The sequence below is a fragment of the Haliotis rubra genome, unplaced genomic scaffold, assembly GCF_003918875.1.
Source record: "Haliotis rubra isolate DU_JTF1 unplaced genomic scaffold, ASM391887v1 Scf66, whole genome shotgun sequence".
Taxonomy (NCBI): domain Eukaryota; kingdom Metazoa; phylum Mollusca; class Gastropoda; order Lepetellida; family Haliotidae; genus Haliotis; species Haliotis rubra.
Genome location: NW_025767368.1, coordinates 283,812 through 310,490, shown reverse-complemented (window position 1 = coordinate 310,490; position 26,679 = coordinate 283,812). Strand labels below are relative to the sequence as shown.

General features: G+C 40.2%; 1 long non-coding RNA gene across 3 annotated transcripts in view; it reads left to right on the top strand.

Moving 5' to 3' along the window:
• The window catches only part of LOC124257435, a 38,366-nt gene extending 17,682 nt beyond the window's left edge, over positions 1 to 20,684 (top strand). For 2 of the 3 annotated variants that reach the window (XR_006893273.1, XR_006893272.1), the window contains exons 2-4: positions 18,995 to 19,187; positions 19,803 to 19,941; positions 20,605 to 20,684. This is a non-coding gene — a long non-coding RNA (uncharacterized LOC124257435). Of the gene's footprint in view, positions 1 to 18,986; positions 19,188 to 19,802; positions 19,942 to 20,604 lie in introns of those variants that run through there. The other variant, XR_006893271.1, reaches the window with a different exon arrangement.
• The last annotated feature ends 5,995 nt before the right edge of the window (positions 20,685 to 26,679 follow it).

Sequence of the window (26,679 nt, the reverse complement as noted above, 5' to 3'; positions counted from 1 at the left end):
TATTATTCAAAGGTATTTAAACTCTAAAGGGGGGAAATTCTATGCATTATTTGTAGATTTTTCAACGAAAAAAACTTTGGCTTCTATTTAATACCCACGGTCTCAGTGGTAAAATGAGTAAACTTTTATTAATATGTATGAAAATGTTAAGGCCTGTATTAAAAGTAATCATAATTTTTCAGAAACAATTGACTTGCAACTTGGTGTAAGACAAGGCTGTATACTAAGCTCATTTCTATTTTCCTTTTTTTATAAAGTTAGCACGACGAGTCGAAACTAATTGTGTACACGGGATTCAACTCCACCCTGATATAGTTCATATTTTCCTATTGCTATTTGCAGATGACATTGTTTTGTTCTCAAGTACGATCAATGGCTTACAGAATCAAATTAATGAACTTGAAAGTTACTGCAAAATAAATGGAAATTAACTGTAAATAGAGAAAAATAGAAAGTTGTTGTATTCAAATATGGAGGCAAAGTGTATAAAAAGGAAAACTGGCTTTTATAAATATTTGGGACTATATTACACCAGTGGTCTGTCATGGACGAGGCATGTAAAATATGCAGCGTTACAGGGACAAAAAACATTAATTGGAATTATGAAACAGTTGAGTGTACTTGGTAATATTAACGACTCTTCATTCTTTAAAATATTTGATGCCAAAGTCAGTCCAATTTTATCATATGGGGCCGAAATTTGGGGAATAACAAAATTTGACGGAATTGAAAAAATCCATTTATACGCATGCCAAAAATTCCTCGGAGTTAAAATTAACACTATCAACTCAGTAATTTATGGTGAATGCGGTAGGTATCCAATGCACATTCTTACAAGCATTAAAGTTGTTAAGTACTGGCTAAAACTGTTGATTATGCCTTCAAATCGCTTATCCAAGAAGTGTTATAATATGATCTTGTTATAAGATAAAAGTGGACAAAAAAGCTGGACAACTAATGTAAAAAACTTTCTATATTCTATTGGTTTTGGAATTACATGGAATACACAATATGTCGAATCACCTACATTATTCATACAATCCTTAACGACAAGACTAAAAGATATGTATATTCAAACATGGTGTGAAAGGATATCCTTATCAAATAAATGCATGTATTATTCATCGTTTAAAAATGCCATATTCCTTGAGTCATATCTATCCTGTGTTAATGTTAAAACGTTTAGAATAGCACTGTCAAGATTCAGATGTTCTTCTCATGATTTGTTGATTGAAAGAGGCAGATATATGAATGTAAACAGAGAAAATAGATTATGTACACTTTGTAATTTAAACGAAATAGAAGATGAATTACATTTCCTCCTAATATGTCCATTTTATGACCGGTTGCGAACCAAATATATTAAAAGATATTACTATGTCCATCCAAATGTGATAAATTTCTCCTCACTGTTAAGTAGTTAAAATCCAGTTCTTCTACAAAATATTTCAATGTTCATTTACTATGCTATGATTACCCGATCTTAATTCCTCTCAAATGTAACATAACTTTATGTACTATAGGCCTGTGGCCTTTTCAGTGCAAATAAAGATTAATATTATTATCATCCTTCGGGAATTCATAAAAAATCTTTTAATCGCTTAAGGTACCTGTTCTTGCATTAAAGTCCCCTACTAAAGAGACATATGGGCTTTTAGCAAGGTAATTTTAAATTAACTGTTCAGTATCATGAAAGGTATATGTATTTGCATATCTAGATCCTTCAGGCGGTATGTAAACTATACCAAGGTACATATCCTCATCTAAATCAAATACCGCTCTACTGATCTTAATCAATAAAACATAATTGCAGGTATCATCTAATTGAGTAACAACATCTTTATATTTATTTCTAATGGCTTCTCCAATGCCCCTAGACCTTCTCCTGGCACCAGTCTTATGTTTAAGATATAGAGTATAAATATCTATCTGTAGTTCATCTAAATGATCAGTCTTTGTTTCCCGAAAACCAATAATATCATTATTGTTAATTGGATTCAGGGATTGTTTGTATTCTAATCTATTGATTTAAACATATTTTATTCTTTGAATGCTCATACATTTAACGATAGTATTTGGAGGAGATTTTGATTAGGTATATTTAAATGTTCACATTCGTCGTCATCGTCATCATCATCATCATCAGCGTCAGCGTCATCATGAGCAGCGTCATCATCTAAGATATTATTATCTGCAGGCAGTATAATGTTATCAACACATGAGGCACTGTTTCCTTCAGCCACAGGAGAATTTGTAACGTCAGCATTGCTGACAACATCACAAGTGTGAACTCTTTCAATGTTTTCGCAGCCTGTATCTGCTTCAAAAGTAATATCAGCACTAACAGTATTTTCAATGTTAGGCATTAGGACACGCTGTTTATCAGCTTGTGTTGCTGCAACTGTCTCATTTCTTACAAGTTCTGTATTGCCATTCATAACCATATTGTCGGTATTGTCTTGAGCAACACCTTTTTCATAAGTAATTCCATCGATCTATTTGTAAGATTGTTCACAATAAGTATCAGGTATTTGTTCAAATGAATAACACATTCTAGGTTTAACGAACAGATGGTGCATAAGAAGTATTTATCTGTGTGTCACTAGTATCATATGACATGTGGTTATGTTTGATATCAGTTGGGAGTAGTTTGATATCCCCATGGTATGACAGATCACATTTACCTCTGTGTGCTACCTGAAATCCACATCAGTAGTAGCAGAGCTAAATGGGTGTGAGTCCTGTCATACACTGTGAGTTCCACATCTCTGACTAGGGTTGGCATGTCCACCATGCCTGTCCTAGCGGGTCCCTGTCCTGAGGGTCAAGCTTGCCATCCTGTAGGGAGGATGTGTTGGTACGGACTGCAGCCTCCTGTCCACATACAGCTTGTCGATGACCATGTAGGCCTGTTTACCTTGTTGTCTAGCTGATGTGAATAGGGGCATCAGAACTTCTCTACGGTACTGAGCAACGTCCTCCGAGAACTGCTCCATGACACTGTAGGGTTTTCCTTTAAGTCTCCGTGCGGCCGATTTTACAGCATCGCGTTCCCTGGTGTAGATAAACTTGGCGATGAGGGGTCGGGGTCTGTCTCCGTCACCTTGTCGCCAATTCTGTGGACACGTTTGAGTTAAATAGGTTTACTGTCCAAGTGAAGGTGATCCTTTATGAATTTGGTCAGGACTTGCTCACAGTGTTCGAGGATGGGCTGGGGCTCGGTCTCGGGGATATTAGTAAATATGAAATTGTCTTTCATGGACCTACACCTGAGATCCACGACGTACTCACGTAAAGCTAAGTCGTCCTCTCTCAGTTTAGGGATCTCGGGTACACAAGTACCCAACGTGTTTTTCGGAGATTGAAGGTCCGCTTCAAGAGTAGCTTTGTCGTCGATCTGTTTTTCATAACTCTCATAGGCGGATCCATAAAGTTTGAAAGGGGTGTGTGTGTGTGGTTTCGAACCGCCTGAAAGCCCCCACCCCCATCCCTCTCTGGATCCGCCACTGACTCTCACCCATAAACATGGTACGGAATTCAACTTCATCCAGTCGTTGTTTAGTTCCATCTACTTCCTGAACCTTAATTTCAAGTCTAGCCGTGTTTGTTTTTATAGAGTCAACATCGTGTTTAATGGCGTCAAGCGTAGGGAGCCTGGCGTGATACAGAGTGAAGTCATGAGTAAACAGAAAACTCGATCAGACGATTATACTGATATAGAGAGCCAAGACAATAGCTTGAATAATAAGGAGACTATAGCTCGTATGTTCACCAAATTTATCTGTTTTCATGAAGATATGTGTGAAACGTTTATGGATTTAAATGAGAACTTGCAATATTTCAAGTCTAAGTATGAAAGCGACATGCGGGATATGATAGGGGTCCCTGAACATAAGAATGATGAAATCAAAATATACCACAGTGCAGTCTAGAAGCTCAAAGGCAATGTAGACAAATTGAAATCCGAAATCACTACGTTAAAAAGTGAAATCGAAAGGAAAGATATTGACATTGTGGACATGAAGGACACTCTAAACACAGCAATAAATGGGATAAAAAAGCCAACTTGTGCAATTGATGACAAGATTGACTGTATGAATACCAGAAATAAGCTGCTCTATTCAGAGGCAGTTAACACCCCTAGTTATGGTAAGGCCTAGGAAGGCCAGTCATTGCGGAGGGCCAATCAACTCCAAGCCATGATGTAACACACCCTGCAGTACAAAAAAAAAGCACAGTCCCAATCTGCGATGATATCCATCCACCACCAAGCCCAGAAGACAGCTTACTTCTTCTTGATGATAGTCCATTCCACGATCACGTGCCAGCCACGGGACACCCTTCCAGCACGAGATACAAGCCAACCTTAATCCAAGACAATACATCTATTCAACCTAAGGAACATCAGCAATCAAGATCTGTTCGGTTTGACAATCAGTGGAGACGATCCTTCACAGGTGTGGCTAAATACAAAAAGAGGAGACTCGTGACGATTCTTTTGACATAGTGAAAGATGCTATCGTTGACTACACCAAAGAACGGGGGTGCGATTATTACGAATATAATTCTCCTGCGACATTGGGAAGGCTCTAACCCAACCTATACCATCCGTATTGCAGTCACTGTACAGTGCCCAAATAATATTGGACGACAACACATTCTGTCCAAAGAACGTGAAGTGCAGAGAATGGGTTCCCCGGAATACATTGTACTCTAATGATAAACAAGGCGAGAGTGAGTATTAACCATGATGCCTTATCTTGCAAGTCTGTCCATCTATGGATGTACACTGATTACCCTCGTTAACCTAGCGACATGGAACAGAGCACTGGCTAGACATAGAAAATTCACAGTCTCTTGAAACATTACACGACAACTTTAATGTGTAATCTAAATCCAGTTGTGACTCTAACCAGCACCAGCGAGGTTATGGAGGTGTAGCCATGTTTGTACGGAAAGGTGCTTGGTGTAAAGTTACTCTTATTGACACCCACCACAGCCGCCACGTACTGTGTATCAAACTGCACATCTGTACCAGCTATGTGTATAAACTCGGGACTAGACTGCCATCGACAAATGTCCTTGGCAGTGTGTACTATGCAGAACTGTATTATGTTATCGAAATTTATGATATTCTCTCTCAAGAATACCCAACATGCATTCTAGGAGACTCTAATATCAGTCATTGTATTAATATGAAACCCAGGGCTAGGTGCCTATTACGACTTCTAAGCGAACGTCACCTTTATTCTGTGTTTCCACTTGACGAGTCCAGGTACACTTTCCATACTAAATGTAACAAAGTAAAAACATTAATTGACTATGTCTTTGTAGACATTGATTCACTAAGCAGTGTAACTGGATATGTCGCTGACACGAGCATTCCATATAACATCTCAGATCACCTACCAACACTGTCTCTATACTTCTTCCTGTACATGTTGGGTGCTATCATGGAGAGAACTTAAACTGGACGAAAGCAAGTGAAACTGACCTAATGCTACATCGATATGCTTCTGCTGCCGGTAGTATTCCATCCACACGCTTTGTTTTTTGTTTTAAACATATTTTATTCATGAGAAAAGGATTGGGTACACGTTATACAACTTAGAACACCCTCTCCGTAGCATTTACATAGTATTATGTACATTCATTCTACAAGATGGACAGAGAAGAACACACAGATGGGAAAGGGGGGAACAATTGCAACAATTAAGAAAATCGTTTTGATTGACAAATATATGTTTGAACAATTTTTAATATGTTTTGATTTATGTGAACAGTCAGATCTGCATTGCCATTTAATAGTAACTCATAGGTTATATTCACATTGGTAACACTGCGTAAATTAGTCATCATGGTAGTTCTCTGTACCGTATGTAATTGGCAGTCAAATAGGTAGTGATAAGAATTTTCACAAACATTTCCACAAGAACAACTTGGGTTATCTCTTATACCAGCACGGAATAGATCATAATTCAATTGACTACACATGAAACGTAGTTTTGTAAGGATGATGTTAGTGATTCTCGGTCCAAAATCAAAGTATTGAGGAGCAGTTTTATGTTTTATAGCAATATTAGATTTAAAAGAATTCAATGACACGCTTTTTCTCACTTCAACTGGAAGTTCATTCCACATTCTAATTGTGGATGGAAAATACGAATCATACGAAAATTTCAATCGTGAGAAAGGAAGTGAGACATCATCAGAGTTACGAAGATTATAGTTACATTTAGATGCTACGTTCCCAGGAACAAGATCAATAAGGTACGATGGTGCCATATTATTCTGTATTTTGTAAAAAAGACGAAATTTGCGCTTTATCCTACGTTCTGCTAAAGATTCCTAACCAGTTTCATAATACAGATGTTCATGATGAGTATATGTAGGTAAACCTGTTACAATTCTTGCTGCTTCTAATTGCAGTTGTTCTAATTTATTTGCTTGACATTGAGCACATCCATCCCATACTTCACACGCATATTAGAAATGGGGTCTTATGAACATTACGTAAATTCTATTCAATACAGAGCGCGGTAATAAAAAATTGAGTTTACTTAGAGAAGATATCATTTTTGAAGTTATTTTTATAATATTATCAATATGGCCAGACCATTTACAATCTATTGAAAATGTTAATCCCAAATGTTTATCATTATTAACTGTTTTGACACGAACCCGTTAAAGTAGACATTTAGTGCATCAACATTCTTTTGCAAGGGGAAAATAATTGCCTCAGTTTTATCAGGATTATATGTTATAAGCCACCGCTTTGCCCAAGACCGCAGTCTTTCCAAGTTTGAATTCAAATTTCTTTTAATGAATAGACGATCATGAGAAGATAAGCCAAGAGACGAATCATTAGCAAATAATCTTGTGAAGCAGTTTAAATCATTAGCAATATCATTGACATAAACAAGAAATAAGAAAGGACCTAGGACTGACCCTTGAGGGACACACGCTTTAGGCCCTATCTTAAACCTTACTGGAAGAAAGATGGTCTTAATAATCTGCATAAAGAAATGCGAGATTGTCGCCGTCAATTGGCTACAAATGGTGAAGCTAGAGATAAAACGATGCTGCCTATGCACCATATAAAGAAAGTAAACGGCGCTTTCGTAAGAAACATCGCCATGCAAAACACCAGTTATCTAAAAATAGATTTGATGAAATGTAGGAAGCAACAGAAGTAGATGTTAAAGAATTTTAGAAAACTACAAAACTTTACAAACACGGCACAAACATCTCAAGACATGGCGCTATAAGGCTGGGACACAAACATCTCAAGACATGGCGCTATAAGGCTGGGACACAAACATCTCAAGACATGGCGCTATAAGGCTGGGACACAAACATCTCAAGACATGGCGCTATAAGACTGGGACACAAACATCTCAAGACATGGCGCTATAAGACTGGGACACAAACATCTCAAGACATGGCGCTATAAGGCTGGGACACAAACATCTCAAGACATGGCGCTATAAGGCTGGGACACAAACATCTCAAGACATGGCGCAATAAGGCTGGACACAATCATCTCTGATTGATTATATATTCTTACCAAGTGCTCTTCAATCGTCTGTGTTGACAACGCTTTACGATAACAAGATCGGTTATGAGATATCGGATCATTCACCAGTGGGTGTATCATTCCTTAGTTATGCGTTCTTAACAGACCAAAAGCTATGGACTCCTCCAACCTACAAATGGCAGAAAGCTAATGACATCGAACTGAGGATGTTCTCATCTGAAGTTGACAAACTACTTGGTGACACCCTACCAGACTTAACACATGCTATTAGCGAGATGGTAGAATATTATTTTGATGCCATAGTAAGCTATCTCCACACGTCAACAGCGATGTACATTCCAATAGGATACTACATGCCATACCTCAAACCCTATTGGAGAGACTCCGGTCTTGGTTACTACCACTACCAGATGCATCAGGCCAGACGACAATGGGTATCTGAAGGTAAACCTAGAGGAGATTAGCATGACTCTAACAAGCAATATAAAGCAGCGAAATGCGACTTCCGCCGACAGAAACGAAAAGCAGAAAAGGATTTGAACAGACACAAGTATACAGAGCTGAACTGTGCCTGTGAAGTGGACATTGCTGAATTTCATAGAACTGTCACGAAACAGAGGAAGATTATCGTAACAGGCACATCCCTTCATTATAACGACAAGACAGCTAGCACACCCGAGGAAATGTGGTCTGATTACTATGGGGATCTGCTGTCACCTCTCAACAAGCCTGAGTTCGACAAGGACTTTTATGAGGAAACGAAGAAGCTGAAAAAGAATAAGTCTCGGGACCTGACTGTATTATTGCAAGAGCATCGCCATTATGCCGAATATTATGCTCCATTATGTTCTTCTGTTTAGACACCTGGCCCACCTCTATAATATGATCGTCAGCTCCTGTCACACGCCTGTTATGATGAGAGCTGGAACTATTATTCCAATACATAAAGGAAATAACAAGGATAAACGCAACCCAGCTAATTATCACGGTATCACTCTCACATCTGTGACTGGACAGGTGTTTGAGAGACTGTTGCTTGACAGACTGGAATCCTACATCAAAACTGTAAATCCTGATTTCCCACATCGCCTCCAGTGTGGATTCCAGAAAGAGCATGGAGCCAGTGTAGCCACATATGTATTAAAGGAGACTATTTCATATTATCGAGATAGACACTCAAATGTCCTTGTTGCCTTTCTTGACAACGAAAAGGCCCTCCATGGGATATGGCATGTTGTTGAAACTATTCAATCTTGGTGTGAAAGGCCGTGTATGGCATATCATCCGTCAGTCGTATCAAGAAGCAAGTGCCTGTGTTGTATACAATGGTGAAACGAGTGATTTGTTCAATGTCCAACAAGGAGTAGGACAAGGTCGTGTGCTCTCAGCATGGGTATTCCTAGTCTATATCAATGACCTGATATCTCAACTTGATGATTTACAATACGGGCTAATTGTTGGTAAGCAGCACATCCCCTCAGTATTACTGACTGATGACACTACTGTTGCCAGTACTACTGCACATGGACTGAACATGTCCCTTGATGCTATCTAACAGTATGCCCTCCGCTTGTGACTGACATATAACGCCAGTAACAGCTGTGTCTTGTCTTTCATCAACGACAGAAGACAATGCAATAGATCTGTCTTCAAAATTTGAGCCGTGACATTGCCGATTCATACAAGTTGGCCTCAGAACTGGAGGATTGAGCCCAATATCTTCTTCGAATATCTGGCAAAGAGTAATCTTCCAATCTGCTTTCTATGCATGTGAACTCTGGCCAAATATTAGCAATTGTGAAATCAACGAAATGGAAACTTTGCAACGGTACTTTGCGCGGCGAGCCCAGAATCTCCACAGGAGGTCGTCTACGGCTGCTACAATCCAGGTCCTTGGATTATGGACAATGGGCAGAATAGACAAGATGAAGCTTCTCTTCCTAGGACGACTCTGTGTAGAGCAGCCGACACAACCATTGTGAAGCCGATCTTCTATCTGAGACTGTTCCAGTATGTCGCCACTACCACACGTAGTACCAGATCCATAACACATGATCTACTAAATGTAGCCAAGAAGTATGGATTATCAGGCGTACTAGACAAATTTATCAAAACCGGAGAATTCCCATGTAAAAGTATATGGGAAAGCACAGTCCAACGAATCTTTTGTAGATTTGAAAATATTAAATGGAGAAACACTTTGCAACAACGTCATGATATGCATAGGTTTAGTGATATTCACACCCAGCTTGCTCCACATCGTCTCTGGAATCTGTGTGTATGGTATGGTATATCATCTTCTCCTGTTTATGCCCTTGTTAAGCTCGGCATATTACCTGTACCATCGGGACAATGTCTGCTCTGTGACTGCGAAAGTGAGGACATTGTTAAGCATCAATTGCTTTACTGTGAAAGCCTCGAGGACACTGCTAGTGATGAAGCTAAGGTCCTGAAATATCTCGATGCCATTACAGATGTGGTCCATGATATGACACTTGACAGCTAGGCAACATTCATGAGCATGTGGCTAAAAATATCAGCTCATGGAACTTAAGGTGTATATTATATCCGTGAAATTATGTCACACACCATATATATACAGCTCTTCATATTTCTCTTTGTTGTAAAATCCCTGTTTCCTTGTCATATGTATGTTTCTATTGTCAGTGCGACTGACAAGTAATATAATGTAATGTACTCTCCAAATTATTGGGGGAAATAAAGAGTATTCATTCATTCATTCATTATATCAATATACGATGCAGTAATGAACACTATCTCTGGATGCTAGCGCAGAGAAGAATGAACAGTTATTGCAAGACTTGTATTCTATGGGTCAGCTGAAATTTTCTCAAGAGAATGTTATTGTAAAACTGTCGCCAATGATATTGTAAAGCACGTGTTTATGTCATGTACCATTAATATTGTTATGGTTAATAATTTGCCGTGACAAAAGGTTTAAAAGTCCCCTTTGAACCAGCAAAATAGAACACAGACAAGTCTAAAATATTCAATAATATATTGGATAAACAATGAACAAACTACAATGAATGACAATACCGATTTCTAGTACAATGCAATTGAGTCACAAATCTAAAATATTGGGTAACAAATATAAAGTAATAACGCAACAGAGTCTTGACTTTTACAGTGAGAGCAGATATACTGATTGTTGTTTATAATGACACAGATGAATACAGGCAAGCACGATCACTCTGATGATGATGGCAGACAGATGTGTATAACTCCAGTCATGTAATAAGACACGTGTCGCACTACACAACAACTAGCCTTTACATAGCTCTTACACAGTTCTCGAGCATTCTAGCAAAGCTAGGCTCCCTCATTATTCTCTCAGAACATTAGGCGAATTTCTCGAACAAACGACCGGAAGTCAAAACAAAATAAAGCCAGTTACAAAAAACACACTCTCCTAACACTCTCCCCCTCAAGGAAACGAAAGTTTCACAGAAACGTTCTGTTACAGTAGCAAGATAACTAACCTTAAGATGACGCGTAATGATACGAATAACATGAAAAACATCTTGCAGAATTACTATGATATAATGCAGATACAAACATACAGCATCATCAAATCATTACACATTTACAACCTGGAAAGTGCATCAGCACAAACCTTGTCTTTGCCTTTAATGTGCCTAATCACAAGATTGAACCCTTGCAAGGTCAAACTCCACCTCATGAGTCTTTGATTCTGGTTCTTCATTTTGTGAAAAGTCAAGGGATTGTTATCAGTGAACACTTCAATTGGAAACGTAGTGGCACCTAGGTACACTTCAAAATGCTGCAAAGTTAGCAAAATACCTAATGTCTCTTTCTCAATGGTAGTATAATAATGTTTTTGATGCTTGTCAAATTTCTTGGAAAAATAACAAACTGGGTGATCAATTCCTGAATCATCCTCTTGAATCAGGACAGCACCTGCACCTACATCACTTGCATCAATTTGTAACTTAACACGAGTTCTCTTCAGTTGGTCTTCCCACTCCATGTCGTAATTGATGACATCATCCATGTAAGCTTTGACACTATCAAGACCAGATGTGGCATGGTTGACGAGTCTCTGGAACGTTCCTGGTGCGTTCTTCAGACAAAAACGGCATCACTTTGTATTGATACACTCCATCTGGTGTAGCGAATGCTGACATTTTCTTGCACGGTCTGTGAGTGGAATCTGCCAGAAGCCCTTCAATAAGTCAAACTTACTTATATATCTAGCTTGACCAATGCGATCAATGCAATCGTACACTCTCGGAATTGGATAAGAATCAGTTCGTGAGAGTGTATTGACAGCTTTCATGTCAGCACAGCAGCACCAACCACCTCCATCACTCTTCAACACAAGAACACATGGTGAACTCCACTGACTGTCACTGGGTTCAATAATGTCATTGTCCAGTATGTATTTCACTTCTTTCCGCAGAATTTCACGTTTCACAGGATTCATGCGATATGGATGTTGTTTTACAGGCACAGCATCACCTACATCTATATCATAGCTAACAATATTAGTTCGACCAGGCACATCAGGAAATAAGTGAGAGAACTCGTGAATCAAATCTGACATTTGAACCTTCTGCTCAGGGGATAAATGTGATAGTTTAAAGGTCATCAAGGTGAGCTAACACATCATAACTTCTTAACTTTGGTGAAACATTATCACTAAGGTCATGAAACTTCACATTGCTAACACCATCAACATTGTCAACATGTTCATCATTGTCTTTAGTGAGTGAGTGAGTTTAGTTTTACGCTGCACTCAGCAATATTCCAGCTATATGACAGCGGGTCTTTAGTACAATCAGTAACTGGAGAAAGTGTGGCAATACAATTGACCTGTTTGGTTTCTAACCTGTCATGGTATTTCTTAATCATGTTTACATGACACAATCTCTTTTGCTTATGACGGCCAGACGTCAAGACGACATAGTCTCTGTTGCTAACCTTTTTGTCAACAACATATGGACCTTGATATCTAGCTCTCAGTGGTTGACCAGGAATGGGAAGTTAGACTAACACTTTCTCACCACAAATGAAATTTCTCTCTTTTGACTTCCTGTCATAATTCAACTCAACATCTTCAACCGGCAAACTAATAAACTGCTCTCTTGAAAGAATGTGATCACCACCTGACAAACTATCAGACTTATAAAGAAGACCTGAAGAGTTACTACTCTTTGAAGATAAGTCATCAGCCTCTGCCTCATGAAAAGAATGATCCATGAAGGTACCTGACAAATCATAAATGGAATCATTCGGCAAAGAAGTCTTGGAAGAAATGCCTTTCGACATTGAACAAGTCACTGCACAAGAAGGAAAAATACCCGGAAATTATTCCTCCCACTTTTCTGTATTAACTGAACTCTCCGGAGAAACAGTGACAATGGGATCAGCACCACCTTTGGCCCCCATAAGATCATTACCGATCAACAAATCGACACCCGGAACTGGGAGAGAGTCAAGAACTTTCACCTTGCCAGAAATCAGATCTGAAGTCAAATTCACAAAATGGAGAGGAGCAGAAGAATTGCCACCTATACCCTGAAGCAAAACACCCGAGTTCGCTAAAGACTCGACAGAAGTTATATATCCATAAAAATAGTCAACCCAAGTTCTAGAATGCCAATCAAAGAAGTTTTAAGCTTAGACTGAAAAGAATGTGACTGTCTGTCAGAAGAATTTGAACCTGTCCTCACACCTCTCAGAACATTAGACGATTTTCTTGAACATACGACCGGAAGTAAAAACAAAATAAAGCCAGTCAAGGGAGGCAACTCTGAAGTGCTATCAAAAAGGCCTACCGCTAATATACTGTTGCCATTGAACATATATGATGCGAGATGCGAGCCAAAACCCACACTCAAAACTTTAAACATTGTGACCCATAGTAATTATCACTTAATCAATGTGATATTACAAATTACAACAAACTACACTCTCATAACAATATGAATGACCGAAATGACCTGTTTAACTCAATATGCGGTATTCTGGATGTAGAAACTTTTGTTATGATCTGGGATCAAGACGATGATGTTATTCTTGCATCTTCACTTGGTGGATGTCCAATAGAGTGTATCATGGAACTAGAAAGAGATGTGTTGGAAAAATAATAATTTATGTAATAATTAATAAGGAATTGGCGATACTTACTAAAACACTTGTCTGTATATGAACAATTTTTGACTTTATCACTAACCAATCTTAATTATTTAACGTAAAGTATATTATCACTGCATATTGTAATCTTCATTCAGTTGGAGGAAATAAAGAATATATTGACTGTCAATGTAAGATGTTAACGGCGAGATCATCTGGCATTCACACCACGTCCACGTGGGACAGTGAGCTATATCATGTAACGTCCATGTTTGACAGTCAGATATATCCTGTAACGTCCACGTGGGAGAGTGAGCTATATCATATAACGTCCACGTTAGACAGTCAGCTATACTCTGTAACGTCCATGTAAGACAGTCAGCTATATCCTGTAACTACCATGTTTGACAGCCAGCCATATCCTGTAATGTCCATGTTAGACAGCCAGCTAAATCCTGTTACGACTATGTTAGACAGTCTGCTGTAAACTATAACGTCCATGTTAGACAGCCAGCTATATCCTGTAACGGCCATGTTAGACAGCCAGCCATATCCTGTAATGTCCATGTTAGACAGCCAGCTAAATCCTGTTACGACTATGTTAGACAGTCTGCTGTAAACTATAACGTCCATGTTAGACAGCCAGCTATATACATGTACTATAACCTCCATATTAGACAGCCAGCCATATCCTGTAACGGCCATGTTAGACAGCCAGCTAAATCCTGTTACGACCATGTTAGACACTCTGCTGTAAGCTATAACGTCCATGTTAGACAGCCAGCTATATACTATAACCTCCGATTTAGACAGCCAGCCATATCCTGTAACGGCCATGTTAGACAGTCAAATATATCCTGTAACATCCATGTTACACAGTCAAATATATCCTGTAACGTCCATGTTAGACAGCCTGCTGTTACGATATCCTGTAACGTCAATGTAAGAGAGTCAACTATATCCTGTAACGACCATGTTAGACAGTCAACTATATCCTGTATCGTCCACGTCAGACAGTCAGCTATATCCTGTAACTACCATGTTTGACAGCCAGCCATATCCTGTAATGTCCATGTTAGACAGCCAGCTAAATCCTGTTACGACTATGTTAGACAGTCTGCTGTAAACTATAACGTCCATGTTAGACAGCCAGCTATATCCTGTAACGGCCATGTTAGACAGCCAGCCATATCCTGTAATGTCCATGTTAGACAGCCAGCTAAATCCTGTTACGACTATGTTAGACAGTCTGCTGTAAACTATAACGTCCATGTTAGACAGCCAGCTATATACATGTACTATAACCTCCATATTAGACAGCCAGCCATATCCTGTAACGGCCATGTTAGACAGCCAGCTAAATCCTGTTACGACCATGTTAGACACTCTGCTGTAAGCTATAACGTCCATGTTAGACAGCCAGCTATATACTATAACCTCCGATTTAGACAGCCAGCCATATCCTGTAACGGCCATGTTAGACAGTCAAATATATCCTGTAACGTCCTTGTTAGACAGCCAGCTAAATCCTGTTACGACCATGTTAGACAGTCAGCTATATACTGTAACGTCCATGTTAGACAGCCAGCTATATACTATAACCTTCATGTTAGACAGCCAGCTATATCCTGTAACGGCCATGTTAGACAGTCACATATAAACTGTAACGTCCATGTTAGACAGTCAAATATATCCTGTAACATCCATGTTACACAGTCAAATATATCCTGTAACGTCCATGTTAGACAGCCTGCTGTTACGATATCCTGTAACGTCAATGTAAGAGAGTCAACTATATTCTGTAACGACCATGTTAGACAGTCAACTATATCCTGTATCGTCCACGTCAGACAGTCAGCCATATCTTGTAACGTCCATGTTAGAAAGCCAGCTATATCCCATAACAAGCACGTTAGACAGCCAGTTATATCCTATAACGTGCATGTTAGACAGTCAACTATATCCAGTAACGTCCACGTTAGAGAGTCAGCTATATCCTGTACGTCCATTTTAGACAGCCAGCTATATCCTGTAACGTCCATGTTAGACAGCCAGCAATATCCTATAATGTGCACGTTAGATAGCCAGCTATATCCTGTAACGTCCATGTTAGACAGCCAGCTATATCCTGTAACTACCATGTTAGACAGCCAGCTATATCCTGTAACGTCCATGTTAGACAGTCAACTATATCCTGTAATGTCCATGTTAGACAGCCAGCTATATCCTGTTACGACCATGTTAGACAGTCTGCTATATCCTATAACGTCCATGTTAGACAGCCAGCTATATCCTGTAACGGCCATGTTAGACAGTCAGCTATATCCTGTAACGTCCATGTTAGACAGTCAGCTATATCCTGTAACGTCCATGTTAGACAGTCAAATATATCCTGTAACGACCATGTTAGACTGCCTACTGTTACAATATCCTGTAACGTCAATGTAAGAGAGTCAACTATATCCTGTAACGACCATGTTAGACAGTCAGCCATATCTTGTAACGTCCATGTTAGAAAGCCAGCTATATCCCATAACAAGCACGTTAGACAGCCAGCTGTATCCTATAACGTGCACGTTAGACAGCCAGTTATATCCTGTAACGTACATGTTAGACAGTCAACTATATCCAGTAACGTCCACGTTAGAGAGTCAGCTATATCCTGTACGTCCATTTTAGACAGCCAGCTATATCCTGTAACGTCCATGTTAGACAGCCAGCAATATCCTATAATGTGCACGTTAGATAGCAAGCTATACCTTGTAACGTCCATGTTAAGCCAGCTATATATAACCTATAACAGCCAGCTATATCCTGTAACGTCCATGTTAGACAGGCAGCTATATCCTGTAACGTCCATGTTAGAGAGTAAGCTATATCCTGTAACGTCCATGTTAGACAGTCAGCTATATCCTGTAACGTCCATGTTAGACAGTCAGCTATATCCTGTAACGTCCATGTTAGACAGTCAGCTATATCCTGTAACGTCCATGTTAGACAGTCAGCTATATCCTGTAACGTCCATGTTAGACAGTCAGCTATATCCTATAACGTCCATGTTAGACAGTCAGCTATATCCTGTAACGTCCATGTTAGACAGTCAGCTATATCCTGTAACGTCCATGTTAGACAACTGGAGGGCAACTGCTGTAATGCTTGTGATTGTGTGAAGTAACGACGGCCAGATTGTCAGCACAATTTAATACAACGAGGGGGCCTCTGGAAGCACATTCACATAAATACAATCGAAGAAAGTATTTCTGCTCAGCGACTTGCGGCTCCAACCCCTATTTCTTTCATTTATTTTAGAGCGTGGCTCAAGTCACTGAAACGCAAACAGACTCGAACTAGATGTACATTTAATTAAGGTTGAATTACAGTCTGTGTTGGAAGAAGCACAGAACACCCATCAGCATTCGGTTTACAACAGGTCCGGGCTAATTAATGAAGAGCCCGGATATTACGCCCGTTGGAACGTACTCTCCCTGGTGTTGTTAACCTGTTACCCTCCTTGGTTTACTGACTGAAGTAACTTCTCAGAACCGTCGTAATTCTGTACTTGAGGTTACCGTGCCTGGTCGAGAGGATGAAACAAGCACTGGTCGCCACTGTCAATGGGCTTCTTGTGTCATTCGTTTAAACCAGACGAGCGTAAAACCGAACATGCATGAATATATCGCTAAAATGTACTGTGAACGAATGATACTGGTAGACGGAAAGGGAATTCTCAGGTCTGTATATGGGATTCTCCGACAAACAGTAATGGTAAAAATTGCTTTACATTCCGAATGCAGGAATTACAATGACCACAACGAAAATATAATTTAATTCATATGTCAATGAACCGAAAATAAAAACACAGTCAGTCCTTAATTCTCATAATATTCCAGTCACTACTGTGGCAAATTGGTCCTGATTAAAGCTACAGAGGGAACACTTAATGACAGTTCCCTATATAATGTTCAGAGTTCTCACTTCTAGGTGTCAAGTCTGCCTGTAAGTATTAGCAGATACCGAAAAGCTTACCGTGCAGTAGTTGTTGAGAGGACAACGTGTGAGGTACCGTTGAAGTCGCCACCGAAACCAAAAAGCGAGTGTAGATATTATCAGGGTGGTCCGGTCGCTTGGTGATTTCATTGGGTAGAGTTATTATCAGGGTGACTGGGTAGCTTGGTAGTCGCCCTGGGTGGGGCCATTTTCAGGGTGGTTGGGTAGCTTGGTAGTCGCCCAGGGTGTAGCCATTATCAGGGTGGTCGGGTAGCTTGGTAGTTGCCATGGGTGAAGACATTATCAGGGTGGTCGGGTAGCTTGGTAGTCGCCCTGGGTGAAGACATTATCAGGGTGGTTGGGTAGCTTGGTAGTTGCCCTGGGTGAAGACATTATCAGGGTGGTTGGGTAGCTTGGTAGTTGCCCTGGGTGAAGACATTATCAGGGTGGTTGGGTAGCTTGGTAGTTGCCCTGGGTGAAGACATTATCAGGGTGGTTGGGTAGCTTGGTAGTTGCCCTGGGTGGAGACATTATCAGGGTGACTGGGTAGGTTGGTAGTCGCCCTGGGTGAAGTCGCCCTGGGTGAGAAGACATTTATCAGGGTGGTTGGGTAGCTTGGTAGTTGCCCTGGGTGAAGACATTATCAGGGTGGTTGGGCAGCTTGGTAGTCGCCCTGAAGGGTGAAGACATTATCAGGGTGGTTGGGTAGCTTGGTAGTTGCCCTGAAGACATTATCAGGGTGGTTGGGTTGCATGGTAGTTGCCCAGGGTGGAGACATTATCAGGGTGACTGGGTAGGTTGGTAGTCGCCCTGGGTGAAGACATTATCAGGGTGGTTGGGTATGTTGGTAGTCGCCCTGGGTGAAGACATTATCAGGGTGGTTGGGTAGGTTGGTAGTCGCCCAGGGTGAAGACATTATCACGGTGGTTGGGTAGCTTGGTAGTCGCCCTGGGTGGAGACATTATCAGAGTGACTGGGAAGCTCAGTAGCCGCCCTGGCTGAGGGGTGAATTCTTTGTGGCTGGCTGTTTGTGAGCAGCGGCCAGGGACCGGCGACTTGTTGACGTCAGCAACTGTGTCAAAGTATTCCAGACCAAATGACCAGTATAGTGTGAATGCACTGTGCGAAATAGTTTCGCGGAATATAGCATATTTTTATTGATCAGTTATAGTTTGTTTTGTCCGGTTAAAAACTTTTATATATTTTGTTTGAGCTCCATGATAACAGAACTGGAGTTTTTGAAAGTTGTACACGATATGTGAGAGGAATGCCATTATCCTGTACATCTAGTGTGGTAGAGAGATTGAGCGTTGAGATAAAGTTCTGTTCTGTTCCAACAGATGTCTGTAGATAGAGTACCGGTGTTCAAACTTGTGTCTCCGTTCTAAAGCACAACTTCTGATTATCTTGCTGCCACTGTATTCCCACACGTCACGTCAACTATATAAGCCCCGGTTGCTGTCCAAGACGCCATACCCACTAACAGACAACATGAAGTATCTCGCTCTTCTCCTGGTCATTGCAGTCTTCACCCTCAACACAGGTAAGCAGCTCCGAGAAAAGTGATAAAGTGGTGTCAATTGGGTGTATCGCAGATTTAAGCAGCTTGGATTTTCAATGCGTCTGTGTGTGTGTGTGTGTGTGTGTGTGTGTGTGTGTGCGTGCGTGTACACGAATGTGCTTGCGTGCCTGCGTGCGTGCATGTGACCGGGGAACCTAAGTGAATAACCACTTCGGTTGTATGTATGTCAGAGTTTTCTTCTTTCTTTTGTACAATTTATTCTTATTTAATACAAGTTTGTATGCATTCTGTATTGGTATCAACGTTACCGGCCGTGTGTTAGGAACTATACTTAGTGTAAACAGCTGCAATAGAAAATGCAATCATGTCAGTCATCTTAGCTTTAGTTTGGAAAGAAGTCTGTAATTAGCCTAGACTTAATTTTCACAACTTAAGCATATCAGAAAAGACAATAAAATACGATTGTTTTGGTATGAAATCATGTTTAAACCATTTCTCAACTAGACATTCGCTTGTGTTCATAAGAAAGAAATATCTGGCCGTATTCGCTAAAGGGTTAACTGTCTCTGAGAGTGGTGATCTGTAATCTATTCTTATTAAATGACACCTTTAACGCCGTCCCTGAATGTTCACCAGGCGAGGTGAGTGGCCAGCAGTGTGCGGGCTCCTGTAAGAACGAGGCACATGGTGGACACGACTTCTGCGCTGCTGAGTGTTCTTCCTGCGCACATGGAGCCCACTGTGACCATCACAATGACGTCTGTACCTGCCCAAAGTGAGTTTCATACTGGTCACCTAGTAATTCTCGGCCACGCTTTCTGTTCCCCTGTTGCCTCAATGTGTGAAGCCTTTGTCTGGTTCCCCGTCCTGATATTGCCAACAGACGCGTAAAACCATTTTCCCGCACTCACTCACTCTCTGACTCTCTCTATCCCTCTCTCTACCGCCTGTCTCAATACCCCCTGTTTGGGCTCTTCCCCATTTCCCCTCTTCCTATCATCCATTTCTTTACTTTCTCTTAATGTCCCCTCCCTTCTCTACCATGCAAGGGGCGGTGGGGTAGCCTAGTGGTTAAAGCTTATGCTCGTCACGCCAAAGACTCGGATTCGATTTTACATGGGTAAAATGTGTGAAGTCCACTTTTGGTGTCTCCCACTCTGATATTGCTGGAACATTGCTAAAAGCGGCGCAAAAATAAATCCACTCACTCACTCACTAACCAGCACTTATATCTACATCACACTACACGTCCGTATGTACTGGTATATTGTCTGTATATTCCATTAACATCAAGTGTATATACTATTATATCTACATAATACCTCTATATACTGTATATACATAATATCCTCCACGCGTACCGTTATATTAAGTCACCCCCCGTATATCACATGGACCAGAAAGGTATACTCACTAACTGTTTTTGTTGTTATTTCAGCGCTTAGGGATGTTCTCCTGCACACGATTTGGGATTTCTTCACATGAAGCACACACTTAAATAAAAATGTGGAACATTTTGTTTGTGTTTTTTTTAATTTCAAAGATGTGGGTATTATAATAGGTCAGTACAGTTTCGCGTGGAAGTTATCTAAAAGTTGTGTATCTTCTTCAGGATCACGTGAAGAACACGTGCTGTAACAGTACCATTCCGCATTGAGGTAGCACATGCCACTCTCGTCAGTAATCAGTACATGCGGTTTAGGAGTGTGTTATCATCACGTGTGAAATGTACAATGAAGTGACGTCACACTTCTATATTTAGTCTACTTTTACGAAGCCATAGGACTTATTTTCTCTTTCGACTGCACCTATTTTATCCAATGATATTTGATGGATGGATAGTTGTTGTTAAAACAAATGACTGTTTACTGGATATTTTGTAAATATAAAAGCTCTTCGAAAGTATGTTGCTTGTTTTACGATGTCACGATATTTACAATCATACTACATGAGTGGAGAACATTGTTTGTCCTTACCCGTCCATGCCGGTGTTTCCACTCGCAGTCTTACCCTCAGCCCATCCTCGATTTTCAAAGGCAGTTTATATGTAATATTGTCGAAGGCATATAGAACACATTGGAAAATCGAATATGAACCATCATAGGATAAAGATATAATGGACTAGCCATGTCTGTGTAGCGGCCATAAAAATACGAACCACAGATTTGTTTGTTTGTCATTTAACACCGAACTCAGCAATGTTCCAGCTCAGTACAGTATATGGCTACGATGTGTAAATATGTCTGGACCGGACAATCTAGTGACTGACATGTATCAACCAAATCAGTGAGTCTGACCACTTTGTCCTGTCAGTCGCCCCTTACAAGAAGCATGCGTCGCTGAATACCAGTGCTAAGCCGGATATTCACGGGCCTCTAACCACGGACCTTTTGTTCCTACGGTCGAGGGCCTTGTCCACGTGACCAAATAGGTTAACCCACTCAGCCAGCTGACAGTGTAAGGATCTACATTATCCTGTTGCTCAATGACAAGACCAGCACTCACCTACATATGTTACAGACAACCTTTGACTTGAAATAGGTTGGTGTGCCATTGCCATAAGCAGCGAAACGAGGGGTCATCACCTAGGATTAATGGGGAGACAAACGGTAGTAACTTGGTCGCTAGGTGGCGATCCTATATAAAGAGGGATATCTTCAGTCCGTGTTTGTCAGTCTGGTATTCGCCTCCGGTATCTTAAGCTTGATCCAAGTTATTCCTTTTCCCGGAGTTGACTACTTGGAGAATATGTGATGTGCACCAGAGATAAAAGGATGTGACAACAATGACTCGGAACAAACACAGAACCACAACGACATAACAACACTCTATAGAGATCATAGGTACTGAGATTACATTGACGTATATTGCCATACATTCCACGAATAACTGACTATCACTGTAGGACGTTAACGGTGAGGTCATCTGGCATTCACACCATAACGGCCTGTGTCCTGTTAGTAGAGCTTCGATTTCAACTAAAACATGTACTGAAATTGTTCAAAGGCATTTAGATGTTGGTGTAGTAATACAAGACAAATCTCTGCTTTAACCACCCTGCTATGTAAACATACCCTATCATTGTATTCTGCTCTTTTGATCTTACTGCATTGTTTGTACATACTTAATAATATCTCCTTTTCCCCTTGCACTTGTATATACTCAATTTACATATCTGGCTTCTATATATATATATACTGTACTGTTCACTATCGCCATCATCCACCTGAAGAAGGGGCAAGAACTAGCCCAGAAACGTTGTGAAAAATAAATCAAGAAGTTGTTATCCATGAGATTTGTCTTGTACAACATGTACTGTCACGTTAGCCGGTCAACTCACGTATATCCTGTAACATCGACGTTAGAAATTCAACTATGTCACATAACATATAACGATTCGTTATTGACAGTCCACGTTCGTAATGTTCACGCTTTACTCACGACTTGCATGATTCACATCAGACTGACAGAAAAGGTATAACAGCACTGGCGATCGAAGTCAACATCACTCCAATTTCAACTGCTGTAATGGAAACATGGCAAGAACAAAGAGAACAGCCAACAGGGAGAGGGTGAGATCACCCACCCCACCACCAGATGACAGCCAGGACGCACACGGCAGATTCAACCATAATCATAACCACATCTGGACCCTAATGCGAAGTGTTGAGAAGAAATTGCCATCGGTTTGCAAGAATACCAAAGGCATTCTCCACGACTCTTCTTGCTCTGGAGATCCTATAGTGGTAATCAGTTCGGCTTCTGACAGACCTCTTCTTGAGTAGGGTTTCATTAGATATTGACGAAGGGCAAATGCATCATCTGCAAGTATGAAGTAAGGCGTATCCAGATCATCATTTGGCAATGGTTCAGGTTCGGGGAAGCATATGCGGCCATCTTCTATACGCTCTTTCAACTGTGAGGCATTGAAGATTTGTGCATCTGACATATGACCCAGGCCTCCGACGTCCACCCATAGAAATCTGTAATTAGCATCTACAAGGGCCAACCAGGACAATGGAGAAGAAACCCTTGTAGTTGTGGTAGAGGCTTCCACTATCAGGTGGCTTACGAATCGCGATGTGTTTTCCATCGAGGGCACCAACAGCATGAGGGAGATTCCATCTCTGCTCGAATTCCAGACAGATGGTCTTCCAATCCCCTTGAGTGACAGGGCATGCACTTACTGTATCCTTGTAGTGGTCTACGATGGCTTGGCACACCTCTGGGAGAAAGATGGCTATGGTGTGTCTTGATACTCTGAAGTGATAGGAGAGGGAGGGGTACTTCTCTCCAGAGGCTAGGGGCCTTATGGTAAAACTGCCAACTTCAGACCAGGGTGCAGAGCTTTCCTGAAGTTGGTGTCTTCTGTTGGTAAGTCTGGGAGACAGGGAATTAAGCAGTTCATCAAACATATCAGGAGGCATTCGCAGATAGTTGAAGAAAGAAGGCGTGTCTTCGAATCTGAGTTCAGATAGGAGATTGTCATAGTTTCCAAAGTTCAATCTTCTTTCCAGCCTCAACCGCGGACGTACCCAAAACCGTTTTTGTTTTTTTTTGGTGCCTGATTCCTTCTGTATTGATATAGATCTATCTCCATATGTTGTTGCAGCGGAAGAAGTAGTTGTGCAGCTGTGAGCATGATTTGCTAGATAATAAGAATCGGCTGTCATCGTCAGCTTTTATAGCCCAGAATCGGGACCATTTTGTGGTTTGGAGGCCGATTTTACGTGTCTTACTCGGCAATTATACGTACTTTACTCGGCGTCGATCTGTATTCTTCGCGTGTACTCGGCATTTACGGCAATTAGTCTTCGATATCGTAAGCCTGTGTCGGCGAGCATCGTGAGGAATCGGGACTGAATCGTAGATATATCGCAGCAGAAACCTGATTTAAACGTAGCCAATCGGCCAATACCGGGTGAAACCGTATCAACAACAGGTGCTCAATCGCAGTGTTATCGGCATTTATACGTAAGTCTACAGTCTCTTCATCGTCTATTACGTAGTTTTACCGTAGATACTGCGTAGAAAAGGAAAATATAAACAAAAACTGGCCGATTGAGAACGATAACATCGTAGGTGACGAATCGGCACTAGTCGGGGTAGTCTTGATTGGACATAGCCCAGTAAAATGGGGGCATAATAAGGAGCTAAAAGATTCCTTGTCAGCGACAAATATTTGTTCTTGTGTGGCTCATTCAAACACAACTAAGGCCTATTATACAGTTACTCTATTCTGTAAAGCGACAAATGGATTTACACAAGAGTTAATCTGCTCACCAGCACAATTTTCAATTGTCCTATATTTTGGTGGAGGCACAGGTTTTCATTCTGTTCAACCAATTAGGACATGTGGACAGAAAGAATGAACTTTTCACCTTTATTTCTTTGGCGTGCCTGTTATAAAGACGAGTTAGTATTACGCTCGGTACGGGGTTTCGTACCGCCGTGCATGTCAATTATATCCCTTAATTTATAATTGACATATATGCGCATGTATGTGGAAGCCACTTCCGGTGTGCCAATTGGTTAAACTGAGAAAGGTTTGTTCACAAATGGAGGGCAACTGTAAGGCGTTGTGACAGTGTGAAATGAGCGTACACATGACACACGCGGGCACACGACGGTCAGATTGATATCGCGTTTCAAATACAACGGAGGCGCCTCATGTGGAAGTACTTAAACATAATTCATTTGAAAACACTCTCAGCGACTTGAGTACCCCACATTTGGGGAACCTGTCTTGTTTGGTTCGCTTGGCTTGTCACTAAACACTGTCACGCAAAGAATGTGAAACTTATTAACATACTTGTGTTTTACAGTACATAAATTCATATATTGTGCAACACGGGGAGCGTGACACTGAAGCAGACGTTTTAAAGAACGAACCTCAATCTAGATCTGAAATAGGCAAGTCATCAGAAGGTTGGAAATATACACCTGTGCATTAATTAAGCACCACCCTATTTTGAAAATAAGATGTGATGCTTCAGAAAAGTTAGGGTATCGCCATCAATTTAATCAACCTATAATTAAAGAAGCTTTATTTACTGACAGGTTTAAAAATACCATAACCTTTTCTATTCTTTATGAAAGAGCATGTTGATGAAAATGTGATGGGACTGAATTTTCATCCAAAATAACTATTCCTCTCATGCTCAAACTGCACAATTAAATTAAGTTTTGACTAAAAATAACAATTCTGTTATATACCATGATGACATTTACACATCGAGTAAGCTTTAATTATGCATAATCGGGAAGAACCCGAATGTCAAAGAATCGAAACTTTTTTCCAACAATTCAGATTACGAATTGACAAAAACTGAAAAAGGCCACATTAATAAGATTTTGGAATAAGTTTTTATGATTTTGAGTTTATTGTAATGAATACACACTTCTCCTTACCGGATACTGATAATTACAGCTAAAATCTGTTTGTTTTATTTGTAAAGCAACTTTTACTGCATTTTAAAATTTTCCTTTCTTTAGTTTGACTGTAACTTTTCCTAAATCTTAGTTTACAAACTTTCATCCATTCACAATAAATAACGAATTTATAGGCCACACAATAATCAATTATTACTTTCAGTTTTCAAAATAAGGTAACTTGTTTTAGGACAGAAAAACACCTGTTTTAAATATAGGCAATTATCCGATTTAAAATACATGGTAATTTCAATGATGTTTTCGTTTTTGAAATGTCAAATGCTTGCTCTATCAAATTATAAGGTTATTTTTTGGAAAGAGTTTAGAATTTCATTTCAGACAAATTTAATTGGTAAAAATACAGGGTGGTGCTTATTTTATGCACAGATGTATATAATCTGTGTTGGAAGAAGCACAAAACACATATCAGTATTCAGTTACATGCAACGTAGTTGACGGGCTTGTCAATGAATAGCCTGGCAAGTACATGACTTATAAAGTACATGTAGTTTTTAGCGTTGCCAAAACCTGCCATGATATTTTAGTTAAAACACGTGAAATTTTATATGGCTTATTTACATGATGATTTTATAAAGCTGTATTTGTAAATATATATTTTAGAAATGTATGATGTCAATAATTGTTAAGATGTCTCTCATAAGTCGCTGAGCGACTGGTCGTAGCAATTTTATTTATTTTGTATATGTATATGAAGTGATATATGTTTTTATATGTACTACGAGTGAGTCTTAAATAAACCTGTTTGTCTGTCTGTCTATAAACGTGAACTCTTCCTGGAGAGGCTTGGATTAACAAAACCACAGTTGTTATCTTGAAGACCTGGTTTAGTGGATGAACTGCCTTCTCGTACGCTTCATACCAAAAATAGGTCAAAAGGCTGTGCTTGACGTCATCCTGCCCGGTGATGGTCAAAGGGATGAAACAAGTAATGGTATCACTTGAATCAGTACACTGTGTCTCACTTGAATCAGTACACTGTGTACACTGTGTCTCACTTGAATCAGTACACTGTGTCTCACTGTGTCTCTTGAATCAGTCACTTGAATCAGTATACTGCTTG